Source organism: Mobula hypostoma, chromosome 5 (assembly GCF_963921235.1).
Source record: "Mobula hypostoma chromosome 5, sMobHyp1.1, whole genome shotgun sequence".
NCBI lineage: Eukaryota > Metazoa > Chordata > Chondrichthyes > Myliobatiformes > Myliobatidae > Mobula > Mobula hypostoma.
Window position 1 is genome coordinate 82646207 of NC_086101.1, and position 17565 is coordinate 82663771.

Consider the following 17565-nt stretch of genomic DNA (forward strand, 5'->3'; position numbering starts at 1 on the left):
ATCTTCTGACTTCCTGACCTCCATACCGCATGCTTTGGTTGCAGCCTCATGGAACACTCTCTGAAACACCAAAGTACCAGATCGCATGATCGGCCTGAAATCGCACTGCTGGAATGTAGATTACAGGCTCTAACAGTAGCAGAACCATATCTGAAATAAAAAGAAGATGTGAAAGGAATTGCTTCATGACCCATCTCGAGAAAGTCGCCTTTGGCAGTGTTGTTAGCTGCTGCCATCTTTAAATGCTGACTAGTTGTAAGTTAAAACCAACGACAAATAAAAATGTAATGTTAATAGCAAAATGATTTCTTCATATTGAGGCAAATTTTCTTCTTATGTTGCCATTTAAGTTTGTACTTTTCATTTTCTATTCTTTCAGAAACATTGATGTGATGAAAGCAAGATATTACTTCAGGAAGATGTCAAGGCATTAAATCTATAGTGCCAACAACATATGATGTTTGATATAGTTTTCTGATTCTAATACTTCTAGTAACTGAAACATTTCATTCAGTGAGGCCTTGACAGCAGATGCATCTCTATTGTCAGAGTAGATCCATTCAAAGCCCCATTATGGAATTATGGGATTGAACGTAACTGACAGCACAGGATGCTACCAATTATGGACCAAGGGCTAGCATCAATCTATGCTTTTTGATGTGATTTATCAACAGAGTACTGACTGTGCTTTTGTATTTAGACGGTGTTGGATCAGCACTGCCTATAAAGTGGCATGTAGCTCCGAGTGACATTGACAGACTCGTGTAATCAATTCGGCGTGACTGCAAAGTGCTTGCAAGCGGCTGTCACTGCTGACTGACAGTACGATCAAGAACTGAAAACTATTGCTACAGGAGAACTGATAGAAACAGAGGAAATGTAGAAATTATGAATATTTATATTCTTCAGAGAATAATTCGATGTAAACGTACATTTTTAAAATATTCTTGTTTCTTAATTCATCATTCGTGTATTGTTTCCATAGCTAGGAGGGTTGCCGAATTGAGTTCTCTACATGACTTAAAGGCTACTACTGCCATGTATGCATAGGGAGCAGGTGCACTTCCTACAGGGCAAATGGCCTATGACCAGAATTCCCTGAGAAGCAGCATGCTGTACTATTACAAGGGAGCTTACCTACAGTCCTGGCTTAGGACTGCTGAACTCATTTCAAGTTCAGCAGGCCACCTCAAGTACTGGGCTGTGCACTGATGACCACAGCAAGTGTTTTAATTACTGTACTCTAATTAAGGAAAACATGAACTATCATAATGTTTTGTCATTATTTAAATTATTTGTGGCAACACACAATTGACTAAGATTGTTCAGATATTCTAAAATAAGCCAGTGTTGCTTCTTGACAAGTAGGTATAACATCAAATAAAAATACCAGCTTCAATTTAAATCATGATTGCGGTAGTCCCATTATCTGGATTCAAGCTCTGAATTCTGATGCACCAAGCAGATTGTTCACTTAAAATCTCAGCAAGAAGAATGCATAGCTAATTATGATTCAAGTACGACTTTCTCCTATATCTTTCAATTTTCACTCGGCAGTACTCTATTTGAGAGAATATCGTTCAGGTAAATATTTGGACATCGATGTCTACAGCTGTGCTTTAATAATGAATGCACCACAGCAGCAAAAACATAATGGGCAATAGTAACAAATTTCTCTATAAAAATTTTATTAGACATCACATTCTTTTACTGTGCTTCTTAATGTTTAAAGAAATAGAGATTGTTTGAAAACAAATTCTACAGTTTAAGGTCTGAGCTTGACCCCTTGTAGGCACTGTAAAAGGAACAGATTTGAAGGGCAGTGAGGTATACAGAAATATGTTTTACTTCCAACCTAGCCCTCGGACTCAGAGACAGATGACAGCATATGTAAAAAATATGTTCTTTGGCAAAAGAATGCCTTTCTGGTATTTCAATATTTGTATAATAGAAACAAAGTTTGTAAACTGTGTCCTTTCCTTTTTACACTGTCAGACAACACCAGCAATCTCTCACTCTCTGCAGACACAAGTGTATATGAATAATATCCATAACTATGTTATAACATCAAATTAGACAGATTTGGTCCAGTAGAATTCAGGGTATAACTCAAAACCTAATACAATTTATTGTTTCTTTTACTGAATACACTTTCCTGAAACAGAAATATAGGTAGAAAGTACTAAGCAAATCAGGCAGCATCTATGGAAAGAGAAGTAGGTATTCTTCATCAGAATTAGAACAGCATGAGTTTTCAAAGTATGAGAAGATGAGTGAGGAACGAATAGAACGAAAAGATTTTTGTTCTTATGGGGAGTCCAAATAGATTAATGGAGGTAGTTACCAGCACATTGCTTCTTTGTCGTTGTGAAGTGGCATAGCTCGGTCTGAGGGCAAGGAACGACCCGCGGTTTGGGCAATTTAGGTGCTGGGCCAGATTGAAAAAGTCGGAGTGTTGGGTTAGGAGGAAAGGGACAGGCCAGTTCAGCTCGCTGCTTAGCAACGTTATCTCAGCTCTGCGTTGAACTGAGGCTGTGGCCTCCTTCTGAGTCAGCTGCAGAGATGTCTGTGGACTCACTTTTGTAAATTTCAGTTCTGCATACTATTTGCTTGCTTGTATTGCTTGCATGATTTGTTTTTTTTTTCTCTCTGTACATGGATTTTTGATCTTTTTTTAATGGGTTCCATTGGGTTTCTTTGTTTTGTGGTTGTCCATATGGAGATGAATCCCAAAGTTATTTAAAGTATAGATACTTTTATAATAAATGAAAGATTGAACATTGAACCAAGTGGCAAGATAGTGGTCATACCAAGCAGGTCAGACAATATGAACAAGAGCCATTATACTGACAGGCTAATACAAACAGGAAGCAATAGTATATTATAAAATGTTGAAGAGTTCATTATTGAGTTTGGAAGACTGCAGTGTGCCCTGAGAGAAGATGGGGCATTTTTTTTCTCAAGGATGCTTAAGGCCTTGTAGTAACAATTCAGCAGGCCTCAGACAGAGATCAAGGCCCAATGCAAGTTTGAGAAATAATACTCCCATTGTCCATTTGGAGATAGGATTTAGTCTGCCCTGCTGGGTATGTCCCTCATTTTAAGTAAATGAGGCACATTCCACAGATGAAGAAACTTCATGTATTGGTAACTGCTCCATTAATCCATTTGGACTCACCCTATCAAAAATATTCCTTTTATTATGAACATCCCTCTCCTTCTGTTGAAACATACCTTAGTTTTTTTTTCCCAGCTTGGAAAAATGTTCTGAAACCTAAACATTCACCATTGCTCTTTCCACATACCCTGCCTGACCTGCTGAATATATTCAGTGCTCTCCTTATGTAGCCCAGGTTTCCAGCACCTCAATTTTAAAAATTTTCCTCACCACACACAGAGCGTTTATTCAATGTAATCTATTTGGAGGGATAACTGAGATCACATCTGCATGGGTTTCCTCTGGGTGCTCCGGTTTCTGCCCACAGTCCAAAGGCATAATGGTTGAAGGTTTAACTGGTCATTCTGATTTGTCCCCTGATTAGACCAGAGTTAAATTGGGGGTTGCTGGGCAGTGCAGGTCAAAGGGCCAAATGAGCATATTCTACGCTGTAAATTTTTACACCTCATGTACATGAAGGATGTAAGAGATAAATCAATCAATAAATATAACATTTACAGAGGCAAACCAGCTTCATTAAACATCAGTACTGATCAACACTATTCATCCGGCACCTATTTACACTAGTCCTGCACTAATCCCATCCACCTCCCCAGGTTCTACTACTCAAGGAGAGGAGAAGATGGTGGCACAACGTAGCGCGCAGCGGCCACTCTGGTGATGAATATCTGTTATCTGTAAAGTAGGGTGCCGTGCACAATCCTGATTTGATGGAGACAGGTGTGAGAGCACGGAGAAACATCTGGTGAAACTTCTGAAATGCCTGCTTCGCTGCTACTGCTACTGTGTGATCCTGAATCTCGGGAGGGGAAGGCCCCGAGTCCTCGGCTTTGCTTGTTGCTCGGCGGCCGGGGCGGAGTCGAAGTGCTCGGCAGAGATGGTGCTCGGTGCTCAGTGTTGGAGGGCTGGTCAGAGGCTCAAAGTTTTCGGACGGACTCAGAGTCGGCTGTGGTCGGGTACTTCCAGGGTTCTGCATCGGCAAGTTTGCGGTGCCGGAGGTTCATGCAGGGAGAGTTTCTCCCTTCTACTGTCTGTGTGAGATGATGGGCTATCAGGACTTTGAGACTTTTTTTTACCGTACCCATGGTCTGTTCTTTATTAAATAAGGGTATTGCTTTGCACTGTTGTAACTATATGTTATAATTATGTGGTTTTTGTCAGTTTTAGTCTTGGTCTGTCCTGTGTTTCTGTGATATCATACTGGAGGAACATTGTATCATTTCTTAATGCATGCATTTCTAAATGACAATAAACGAGGAATGATTGTCCTCATAATCTAATCTAATCTAATCAATATATAACAGCGGCATTTAACTGACTAGTCCACCAATCTTAAGGCTGTCACATAGAGAAACCCCATGCCGTCACACAGAGAACATGCAAACTCTGTACAGACATGGCCAGAGGTGAAAATAGAACTGAGACTGCTGAAGTTGTGAGCTATCAGTTTTACTTGCTGTACCACTGGACTGCCTGTAAGGCGGCACTGGACTTTCAGTGGATGATCTGTTGATGTTCTGCTAGTTTATCTGAGGTGACATTATGAAGAAATGAGGGGTGAGAGCAGAAGTTTAAGAGGTTTCAAAGGTGCAATGTAGGCTCCTGTCAACAGTGATGGGAGGAAAACCATAGTTAAGCAAGTACTGGTGTGGAAGGTAGCATCTTCAACAGAGATGTTCTGTAGAATGAATGTGGTTGATTCGAGTGGTTTGCCTCTTTAGTGAAATCAAGATACAGGTGTAAAGAAGGGATTGTAATGTGATTAGGAAAGGTTCAGAGGTATATGGATCAAATGCAAGCACATGGGTCTAGCTTTCTTGAATAAAGGAACAATATCTGCAACCAATCCTCCGGAACCTCTCCAGCCCCCACTGATGATGCAAAGATCATCGCCAGAGGCTCAGCAATCTCCTCCCTCGCCTCCCACGGTAGCCTGGGGTACATCTCATCCAGTCCTGGTGAATTATCCAACTTGATGCTTTCCAAAAGCTCCAGCACATCTTCTTCCTTAATATCTACATGCTCAAGCTTTATGGGCAGAAGGCAGGAGAATATGGTTGAGAGGAAAATGGATCAGATGTGATGGAATGGCAGAGCAGACTTGATGTGACTAAACACATAGATGATGGTAGAGCAGTAGATGTAGTGTATATGGATTTCAGCAAGGCATTTGATAAAGTACCCCATGCCAGGCTTATTGAGAAAGTAAGGAGGCATGAGATCCAAGGGGACATTGCTTTGTGGATCCAGAACTGGCTTGCCCACAGAAGGCAAACAGTGGTTGTAGGTGGGTCATATTCTGCATGGAGGTCGGTCACCAGTGGTGTGCCTCAGGGATCTGTTCAGGGGCCACCACTCTTCGTGATTTTTATAATTGAACTGGATGAGGAAGTTAAAGGATGGGTTAGTAACTTTGCTGATGACACAAAGGTTGGGTGTGTTGTAGATAGTGTGGAGGACTGTCAGAGGTTACAGCAGGACATTAATAGGATGCAAAACTGGGCCGAGAAGTGGCGGATGGAATTCAACCCAGATAAGTGTGAGGTGGTTCATTTTGGTAGATCAAATATGGTGGCAGAATATAGTATTAATGGTAAGATGCTTGGCAGTGTGGAGGATCAGAGGGATCTTAGGGTCCAAGTCCATAGGACAGTCAAAGCTGCTGTGCAGGTTGACTCTATGGTTAAGATGGCATATGGTGCATTGGCCTTTATCAATCGTGGTATTGAGTTTAAGAGCCAAGAGGTAACATTGCAGCTATATAGGACTCTGGTCAGACCCCACTTGGAGTACTGTGCTCAGTTCTGGTCGCCTCACTACAGGAAGGATGTGGAGGCCATAGAAAGGGTGCAGAAGAGATTTACAAGGATGTTGCCTGGATTGGGGAACATGCCTTATAAGAATAGGTTAAGTGAACTTGGCCTTTTCTCCTTGGAGCGATGGACGATGAGAGATGACCTAATAGAGGTATACAAGATGATAAGAGGCATTAATCGTGTGGATAGTCAGAGGCTTTTTCCCAGGGCTGAGATGGCTAGCATGAGAGGGCACAGTTTTAAGGTGCTTGGAAGTAGGTACAGAGGAGATGTCAGGGGTAAGTTTTTTTTTATTAACGCAGATAGTGGTGAGTGCGTGGAATGGGCTGCCAGCGACAGTGGTGGAGGCGGATACAATAGGGTCTTTTAAGGGACTCCTGGATAGGTACATGGAGCTTAGGAAAATAGAGGGCTATGGGTAACCCTAGGTAATTTCTAAGGTAAGGTCATGTTCAGCACAGCTTTCTGGGCCGAAATACCTGTGTTGTTCTGTAGGTTTTCTATATTTCTATGTTTCTATAACCTTTCATGCCCTGACTAATCAAAATTCTATCAACTTCCACCTTAACTACAACCAATGACCTGGGCTCAACAGCCTCATGTGACAATGAATTCCACAGGCTTACCATTCTATGGCTGAAGAAATTCCTCCTCATCTGCATTCTAAAGCAGTGTCCCTCTATTCTGAGACTGTGCCCTCTGGTCCTAGACTTCCCCACCGCAGGAAGCATCCTCTCCACATCCACTGAATCTAGGCCTTCTAACATCCGATGTTTCATTGAGATCCCTCCTCATTCTTCTAAATTCTAGTGAGTAAAGGCCCAGAGCCATTAATTACTCCTCGTACCTTAAGCCTTTCATTCCTGGAAACATTTTCGTGAATCTTCACCAATGTCAGCACACCCTTCTTTAGATAAGAGGCTCACAATACACCAAGTGAGGCCTCACCTATGCCTTATACAGTCTCAGCATTACATCCTTACTTTTATATTCTAGTCCTCTCAAAATGAATGCTAACTTGTCACTTGTGTTCCTCACTATCAACTCAACCTGCAAATGAACTCCCAAGTAGGTCACTTTGCGCATCGGATTTTGAATTTTCTCCCCAATTAGAAAATAATCTTATATTTTTATTTCTTCTACCAAAGTCCATATTCGGGATGGATAACTTCTGATACAAAAGCAAGTTTAACAAAATGGTTGAATTTAACATTAAGCCTGGAGACTGCAGCTTGCAAAGAAGGAAGATGAGGTGCCATTCCTCAGGCTTAAATTGGGCCTCATTATAATTGCATAGAAGGTTGTAAAGAGATAGGTCAGGGTGCGAGTAGAATGGAGAATCAAAACTACAGACAATTGAAGGATCAGTTTGCCCCTCTGGACTCAGGATTGCAAATACTTCACAAAGCAGTTATCTAAACTGTGTCTGGTTTCTCCAGTGCTGAGGAGATCACCTAATGTACTGCATGATTTTTCAATAAGCATGCATTTTTTATGGTGGTGTCATCGAAGGCCATTTGTTGGGTGCATAGTTCGGGATTCTCTTGAATATATTCAGTTCATCTCTGGGTATGTTCACAGAAGACCAATGTTGCAATGTAAGCATCAAACAGATGGTAGCCTCTGATCTTGTTCATGCAGTGTGCCTACTGCCTATATCGGGCACATATCCTAGACTTCAAAATACCTGCCTTCACCAAAATAAAGAGTATTCATTTTACTATCAAATTTTCATTGGTTGGGTTGAGTTGTTCTCCGATCTTGGCAATTTGCTTGCAATTATTTCCATCAAATTTTAATATTGAATGTTTTGCTGTCTGTTTTGTGCTTATTAACTGGTCTTGGCGCTGAGCAGTATCTAGGCCTGTCCTACAAAATGTTTAACATTTTACATCTGTTACAGATCGATTTCGTTTGGCAGACAATATGGCAATTCTGGATGCAAATTTTTCAAGTTGATCCTAATCCTTCCAAAAACTGAGCCTGGCTGAAAACTCCTTAAAAAATGACTTGAGACTTCCTTATAATCAAGACATCTGAGCCATTTCAATTCTGCACATTAATTTATCTTTCCTTCTCTGTCAGGCTCAATAATTCCTCATAGACATTCAAGAGAAAATACTTCTGAAAAACTATCTCAAGTGAAAAAGAGAATGCTACAGTTCCTTATAACTGTTCAATATCAATGTAACAGGAGTCTAGATACAGATACTCCTTCAAAGACACAGTTGCATTCTAAACTTCCACAGTAATGTGGCATCGATCATTTTTAAACTGTCATTTACTTATTCCAAGGTGATCTTAAGCTTTAATGTGTCTCAGAGGAGAAATTTATCCTGCTAGAATAAAGCCCTGTTGTTATTACTTCCTGCTTATTTTGGATTGGTGTTAGTTTTTTGCGAGAAGGTAAGGCTGTTGGGAAATAAAGCTCAAGAGTCTTGTTTTATAGTTGTGACATATTGCATTCACCTCAATGCTGTTAAAAAGCATTTAAGCTGTTTGCAATATCTACAATAGGTACAATTTCTCTGTAGTTACTTACTCAGTCTTTTCTGACATCATTTCCAAATTTGGACCTTCTACCGTCACAAAGGATAAAGGTAGTAGGCAGATAGATGGATCACTACTGCCTACATGTTCATTTCTAAGTTTTCCTTCAACCTGACTTGGGAATACATCACTAGTCCATCACTGTCATTGGAAAAAAACAATACTCAACAGCATTAGGAGAACACCTATACCAGAAAGATTCCAATGATTCAGTAATTTGGCTCATTAACATTCTATCAAGGGCAACTAGGGATGGCCAATTAATTCTGGCCAGTGATGGTCAAATGTCAACTTTCATATAGCTAAATGAACTTCTTTGAATAACTAAGGTAGTCATAAGATTCAAGATTTAAGATTGTTTATTGTCATTCTTCAGTACATAAGTGTAAAAGAGAACAAAATAATTGTTACTCCTCATCTGATGCAACATAAAAAAACAAAATCAGCATAGAGAGCACAATAAAAAACAGAATAAATATAAATATAAAACACAGCATACAAGTAAATGATCCATACATTGACTGAATGCACATAAAGTAACACCATGTATTGTATACGTAGTGATGGTGGAGTGTGTTAATGGAGATGTCACTGTTTTTGAGTCTCGTGATCCTGACGTGGATATTGCGTAGCCTCTTTCCTGATGGAAGTGTGACAAACAGTCTAGAAGCAGGGTGGGTGGAATCCTTCATGATATCGCTGGCTTTTTCCTGGCACCTTTCTGTATATATGTCCTTGATGGTGGAAAGATCACTAATATTACTAATAAACACTAATAACTGTGCTGGTCATATGATCACTAATATTGAAAATGTACCAAGATTATCTTTCAAGTCAAACTGAGAAATTAGGGATAAATTTATTTAAGATTAGGTAGGAGAAAAAAAAATGTGGGAAATACTCTGTAAGTCTGGTAGCTTCAGTGGGAACAGAAATAGATTCTTCTGAAGACCTTTCTTCAAAAAGTAAATAAATCAGATGCTGAGAGAAGTTGAAACATTTATTTCAAATAGCAGACTGGGGATTTTGCTGAGACCATTCAAGATGTGTTGAATTTAAACTCACTTTGCATTGACAGAAGTAAAAACTCTCTACTCTCTGCAAGTTATTTATCTGAATGAGTGGAGGGAAATGGAATTTATTTGCTCCAGTATTGAATTTTTCTCCACATGAGAAATTAATATTTTTGAAACGTCAACAGTTACTGATTAAACAGAAGTGATAGTCCACAATAGCTTTAGTAATCAGTGCAGGAATAAGCCTCATGGCCTCTTTAGCCTGCTCTGTCATTCAATAATATCATGGTTTGTCTGAACATAGCCTCAACACTTTCCTGACTGTTTCCATAGTAGTCAAAAAGTATTTCCATCAATGTGCTCAATGACTGAATCTCCGTAGCTCTCTGGGGCATGACTCTCTGAAGCAAGGAAGCCCTTCTTATCTCCATCTTGAGCAGGGGAGCCACTGTTTTGAAACTATGGCCCCTCATTCAACGTAAGGAAACAACGTTCATTGTTATGTGCCGTGTCATATGACGAGGGTGATCATGGTTGTTCTTGGCAATTTTTCTACAGAAGTGGTTTGCCATTGCCGCCTTCTGGGCAGAGTCTTTACAAGATAGATGACCCCAGCCATTATCAATATACTTCAGAGATTGTCTGCCTGGCGTCCCTGGTCGCATAACCAGGACTTGCGATACGCACTAGCTGCTCATACGACCATCCACCACCTGCTCCCATGGCTTCATGTGACCCTGATTGGGGAGGCTAAGCAGGTGCTACACCTTGCCCAAGGGTGACCTGCAGACTAGTGGAGGGAAGGAGTGACTTACGCCTCCTTTGGTAGAGACATACCTCCACCTAACCACCCATGAGAAAATATACCCTCTGCAATTACCCTCTCAAGTCCCTCAGAATATTATACAATAGAATGAACTCCATTTAAAAAATAAAATCATAAAATTCTGGAAATACTGAACTGGTTAGGCAACGTTCATGAAATGGAGTTAAGTTTCAGTCCATTGACTTCTCATCAGAATCTGAAATATTTTGTAATGTGCATTTGTTCTAAGCACATACAATCAAGAACAAATTTAATACATCCAGTCCACATAGCTTTAAAATTTGGATAATGGTTTGTAATAATTATGAGATCTATTACAGGATAGATAAAGGAGTTTAGAGAGTGATGTCACAGAGCAAAAGGAGTAGAATATATAACCTTCAGATATGGAAAACACAAAGAGCTAGAGGCGAATAAGTGAGAGAAGCTGGGATATAGGGGTGGCGGAAGAGACAAAGACTGGAAAATGAATGCCCACAAAGAGATTAAAAAACACAAACAATTGAGCATTAAAATTTGATGCACTGGGGGATCAGCAGTCAACAAGGGTTAGCAAGAACAAGAGCACGATGGAGTAAGTTATGGGTACATTGAGTTTTACAGAAGATGGATGATTGGAGGCAGATAAATAGCACTGGAATAGTTATCTGGAGATGACAAAGGCATTGCTGAGGGTTTCTGCAGCAGATGGGCCAAGGCAGAGTCACGTCGTCGTAAGATTCCCCCATCTGCTGTTCTAACACCAATGTTAACCTGTTTATTTCAAATTAGCTGACGGACGAATGTCATGCATATGTGTTAAGTGTATTAAGTCTATTAATATCCTTAAATGTTTAAGTTATTGATTTTAATGTAACTAGTAAAATAGACAGTTTTACGGTTATTAATCGATAATGTCGATCAATCTGAGTAATTATTATTGGAATGCAGTATTATCAAAGGCATCTGGGAGAAACCTTTATAAAAACAGAGTTTTTTAAACTTGGTACCACAAGGAATAATTGAGGTGAAAAGTACAGATGTGTTTAAGATAAACTAGATAAAAACACAGGATAGAAAGGGAAAATGGTTTATGCTGATAGATGAAAGTGATTTGAATGGAGCATAAACACCATCAGGGACCAGTTGGATTGAATAATCTGTTCCTCCATGGTGTTTTATTTTGTAATATATGAAAATCTAGGTTTTAGAGTGACATTGTCTCTAATTTTTTAACAAAGACTGCCATTGCTTGACAATAACACATCAAACTTTTATGTCCACAATATGGGAAGTGCTGAAGGTTTAAACTTTAAGCAGTGTGAAGCAGGGGGCTGGGTAAATTACTAATACACCGGCATACATTGAGATTTCCGCAGTGCGCACTTTGACAGAAGGTGGGTTTACATGCCGGCTGTGGTGTCTGTCACAGTGTAGTGAACCGGTAGTCACTGCTTGTTTAAAATGTGCTGTTTGTCACCATTATCTGATCCTGCAAAGACAATGATTTGGTTACAGCAAATAGAATTCAATGACAATCTCCCACCAATTTTCTCTGAAAATGTTGAATACTGATCAAGTAAAAGTCATGGATATAGCTCTCGCTGTTTATTACAGCTGAAATTTGAACAAACTTTTGAAACAGGAAAAGGACTTTCTGATGGCTCTCACCCCTATCAAGTCGAAGCTCTCCATATCCAACAATCAGTAACCTTACCAGAAATATATCTGATGTTTTTGTTCGGTGTCTTTCCCACATGTACATTTTGCAAATATTATTTGTAATGTAAAAGCATTGGAAAATCTTTCTTTGTTCTCAGACCTAACTAACCTCTTAACTGAAAGTTGTCAACTGGTTCAATTGCAATTTTACCCCTCTTTACCCCTGAACTTTGGAGGCCATTAAAGATGCAACCACATTGGTAGGTCTGGAGTCACAGAGACAAAAATGGATAAGAATGGAAGTACATCATTTCCGAGTGACATTATAAACGGCTTTCCAGAACACTTCCAGTCAGACTTCAAAGGTGAACCCGAGCTTCCACTTGCCTGTCACTTGAATTCTCCAATCCGCTCCCACTTTGACCATTTATTCCATACCAACAAGTATGAAGCACAGCATCTCATCTTATGACAGTGCGTATTACAGTTCTCAGGACTCAACACTGAAATCAACATTTTCAGATAATCAGTCTTGTAAGATTGAATCAGGCATGGCTAGCAGTTTTCATGAAAAGTTCTCAACCTTACTCTCTCTTCTGATCAACTCTCACAACACACTGGAGGAACTCAGCAGGTCGGGTAGCATCCGTGGAAACGATCAATCAACGTTTTGGGCCGGAACCCTTCGTCAGGACTCTCTTCTGATGCATTTGCAGAATTTTCCTATTTCAATTTTCAGCAAACCGATTGTTTTATATCTCACAGTACCAGAATCATTACCAATCTCTCTCTCTTCTTTGCATTCTTCCTCTTAAATGTAGAATACTGCACAAAAGCCTTGGGCACCCCTGCTATATATATGTACCTAAGACTTTTGGATAGTACTGCATTTGTCAACATGGAGCAGAGATGTGCACCTTGGCATGTATATATAACTTGTGTGGGCTTAAGTATATTATTGGCTTTGACGAATGTTGAGACAATGTAATTTATTAAAAGTTACCACAATAAAGCAAAAACAAATTCTTCAAATATGACAAACATCTGAAATGTTCTGATGTAGATTCATTGACCTGAGACATTAACAGTGTATTCCAAACCACACTTGTTGTCTGATTTGCTGATCATTTTCAGACTGTTCTCTCTATGCTTTTGTTTTCATTTTAGTGTTGTGTTATTTTAAAGTCCAAATACTTCATTTTGTTTATTCATTCAACAATTTTTGCAATCTGGGACATCACCGATAAGGCCAACATTTACTCCCTCTTTCTAGTTGCTCTTGTGATAGAGGTAAGCAATTTTCTTAATGTCTTGCCAATCTTTGCAAGTTGCTCGCAATGCTATTAGATAGATAGTTCCAGAATCGAAACTTATAAACAATAAAGGACCAATGAGATATTTTCAAGTCAAGATAATGCATCTTGGAAGGATATCTGCAAGTGGTGGTATTCCCATGCACAGCTACCGTTGTTCTTCATGGTCCTAAAGAATGAAGATTTAGCATATTCTGACAGAGTAGCCTGAATGAGTGTTAGACATTTCAGACCTCAACATATAGGATATCAAGCTTCAAAGCAGAAGTCCAGGAGGATTCAGTTTTGTCCAGTTCAAACTTGTGACATGGATGTCATCTGCCACTAACTATGTAATACTCATATGAATAATTCAAAGTAATATTCTTGACTTTTGATTTAGGATTATGATAAAACTAACCAAATATGAATTGAATGTGGTAGCTCACCAGTTGTTGGCAGTGCTAGAGGTGAACATAAGTTGAGAATGTCACCATTAGTATCTATTTTCCATGTCCTTTATTCTTCATTCAGTGGTGGAATTATATTGAATCTGTCCAATAGGAGTTTATCCCACTTTTAGGCAAATATCTCTTGTTCTACTTAAATAGCAGGAGATCATGGCGTAATCATTGCCTTCCTTAACTAATAATCAACATTCATTTACACAAAAAGTCTGCAAATTGCTATTTTTTTCTTTGCCATATTTACAAGCGTAAGAACTGTACTTATGAGAGGTGCCGTAAACTAATTTAATATGTTTCACTTGTTTTTGTAAGACAAGCAATTAAGACAATTTCAGTGTCATTGGATTACATCACTTAGCTAGTGCAACGTTACGTTCGTAGACAAATGGAAGACATTTCTATTTACTTACTGTTCCTCAGAGCAATCATGGTGCATACACCGTGTACGTATCTGAACATATTTATATTTCCCACATAGTAGTATATTGGTCAGAAAAAGAGACATTGAAGCTACTCATGGAAAGGAAATCTGAAGATGACTGTAGCTTAGTTCGTATTTGAAATAAAGATGTATGTATCAAGCACAGTCTTTCAATAGAACACCTGAAATATACAACAATTTTTATATTATTAGCTAAAAATCAGTAACGGCAGAATAAGTCTAATTTGTAGTAAGTCCAATAAGACTATGTCTAATCAATTTTTTTATTTTGACCTCTAGATAATTAGACATTCTTTATGTTATGTATACTGTAAATTGAACAGCTCTTTAATTTAACTATTACATATATATATATGTATATATATATACACATACATATATACGCTTACTGTAATTCACAGTTTTTTTCTACTATTACGTATTTGCATCGTACTGCTGTCGCAAAGTCAACAAATTTCACAACATATGTCGGTGATACTAAACTTGATCCATATTCTTAAGCTGCTTCATTTCTGAAATGATAAAAAAAAATAAGCCTTGCAATGAGTGGGTCATTCAAATAGTTCTGTTTTTTTAAAAAAAATTATTCTTTAAAAAACCCAGAATGACCGTTTAATTTGAATAAAAATAAATCTGGAGAATAATTTGAAATATAAAAGCATCACCAATCTCAGGTATATTTCTGCATGCAGATTTTACACTTCTGCTAGTTTGCTTTGGAATGCCAAGTGGGTGTTGTCATGATAGGTTTCACTGATGGTTTTTGGTTACATTAAATCAAAAATACTCAGCAGTTGTTGACTTTACAAAATAAACTGTTCAAATAAAGTGTACACAAGTTTATGTACATAGATGTTTCCAGTCATTAATACAAGAGACTCTCTTATGTTTGCAGAACACCATTACCTCAAGCCAAGAAACATTCATACTATCCCTCCATTTTTCAAATCTATTAAACAATATTTCACATGTGTTTGAAATAATGTCAAGTCCAGGACTCCTGTGGAATTGCCTTAGCTCTGGAACTGTTATGCTTCTTCAGTGTTAATCATTTTTGGCAAAGGTCCACTTCCTGTAAGAAACTGAAACAGCTTTGGAATGTCATCTCCTCGAAAGAAAACAGTGAGCATCCAAGAGGAAGCTCTCCTCCGCTCCAGAATCCCAGATACTAAAACATATGGATAACTGGAATTTGTCAAACATGAGTGAAAAGAAAGGACACACTTTTCCCACATACAAATAAACACGACATTCTGGCTTTTTAAAATGGATTCCATGAACTTTAACACTTAATTTGCTTTTTATTTTTACTGTGTGTTAAAGGCATGATGCAGCATCCAAAGAATGCAACAAATATATTGTACGGTAACAAAGCTGCAAAAAGCAAGCTGGAGCCTTGAATCCATGGAATGTACCAAAATCAGTACTACATGGACAATTCGTCCTTGATACATCAAGGGTATGTATATTGTTGGTGCTTCACATTGCATAGCATTTAGCAGTTTTCAAGCCTAACTTGCCAGCTTATTTTTCAATGAACCAGAATACCTCATTACTCCTGCAGGACCTTCTGGTGGAGTATCTGACTATGTTTTGTTAGGCATTCTGTTTTCCATTAATTCTTTGTGCCTCTTTAAAGCAGTTCAGATTTCTCTAGGTGTATTATAATATTCATGTGTCTCTGTGTTACTCGGTTGCCAATGCAGAATGTGCACAATGGTCTTTTTTAACACTCTCAGTGCCTAATATCAATGGAAATATGATCATGTGAGATGTCCGTTCATTAGAAATGAAAAAGTTCTGTAGATCTTTAAGAGAACTGTCACTGAAGTAACCAATTAGTTTGATTTATTTGATTGTCCTTGAATAGACGTTTGTAAGTATGTAATTGTTATTGGTATTGGTTTATTGTTGCTGTGTATAAGATACAGTGAAAGACTTTTGTTTATATGCCATTCAGATGGATCATGCCATACATAAGTACACTGAGGTAGTAGAAGAGAAAGTGAACAAATTGTTCAACCCCACCTCCTCTTTTGTTTACCCTTATCCCTCTGGCTGCATTACTCCTTCTCTTTCCTGTCTTCCACCCTCATAACCTGTCCATTACCCAGAACTTCCTTCCTCTGGTTCCTCACCTCCTTCTTTTTATTCTATGGTCCACTGTCCTCTCCCATCAAGCCTCCTCTTCTTCAGTCCCTACCAGCGTTGACATTATTCCCTCTTTCCCCCTCCCCCACTGACCTCTCTTCTGTACACACCTGTCATTTGCCAGCTTTCCTGCTTCCTCCCCCCACCTTCTCCAACCATTTTATTTTGGCTTCTCCCTCTAACTTCCCACTCCTGCTGAAAGGTCTTATCCTGAAATGTCAACTGTTCAGTCCCTTCCGTGGGTGATGTTTAACCTGCTGAAGCCCTCTAGCATTTTTTGTGCTGCTCCAGTGTTCCACCATCTGCTGTCCTTCTTACTGTATGTCTGCAGAAGGAAGTGTTACAGTCAAAGCGAAAGTGCAGTGCAGATAAACAAAGAAAGTGAAATGTCTGTAAGGTTGATTAGATCAAAAGTTCATCTTTCAATATTTTAGCAGTGATGTATTTCTTCTACTTCCTCCTTGCTTCTTCTACCTAGCACCAACCCGATATCTCCACAGTTCATTTTCTTAGGTCCAACTCCCATTAAGTCCAGATCATCATGTGCCCATTCTGAGGGGGCCATATGCAAACTTCACAATTTGCCTGGGCTCTAAATCCTTCCCAATTGCCATCTGTCCAACTCTTGGCATGTTGAGAAGTTCTACAAGTAAGTGGTCCATGCCACCATAGTTTGGAACTTGTGGAACTTGTGGAACAGTGGAACTTGGAGTCGTCATCGTAGCTATCCCTCCAGGTCGAGGATGATGGTCTTCGTCCTGTTGATCTACTTATGGGCTCTCAAGTGGCTTATGAGTCGAATCTTGGCTTTGAAAGTTCTTCCTCATTCAGGACAGGTAGTTCCAGATGGCAGATCGGGCTTTGGTTGTTGCTGCCTCTCTTTCCATGTTCTTCTCTTTTCTTCCAATTCTGCACATCTGTTGGCTTCTAAAGTTGCTGTTCCTTCTCGGATGATGGCTTGCCAGAGTTTCCTGTCCTTGGCATTGGTTTCACAATTGTTGATGTCGATGTTACATTTCCTCATGTTGGCTTTTAAGATGACTTTGAATCTCTTCTGTTGTCCGCCTCTTTTACGTTTGCCTTCTTTAAGCTGGGAGTAGAAGATTTGTTTCAGCAGGACCATATACAGAAAATAAGATCTAATTTCTCCCCACAGTGAAAATGAAATCTTATGTTCTGTATGGGC

General features: G+C 39.1%; 1 long non-coding RNA gene across 1 annotated transcript in view; it reads left to right on the forward strand.

The window, feature by feature from the left end:
• Positions 1-15637: 15637 nt before the first annotated feature.
• The window catches only part of LOC134346226 (uncharacterized), a 41072-nt gene continuing 39144 nt past the window's right edge, over positions 15638-17565 (forward strand). The window contains exon 1 of the long non-coding RNA XR_010017872.1: positions 15638-15687. This is a non-coding gene — a long non-coding RNA (uncharacterized LOC134346226). The remainder of the gene's footprint in view (positions 15688-17565) is intronic.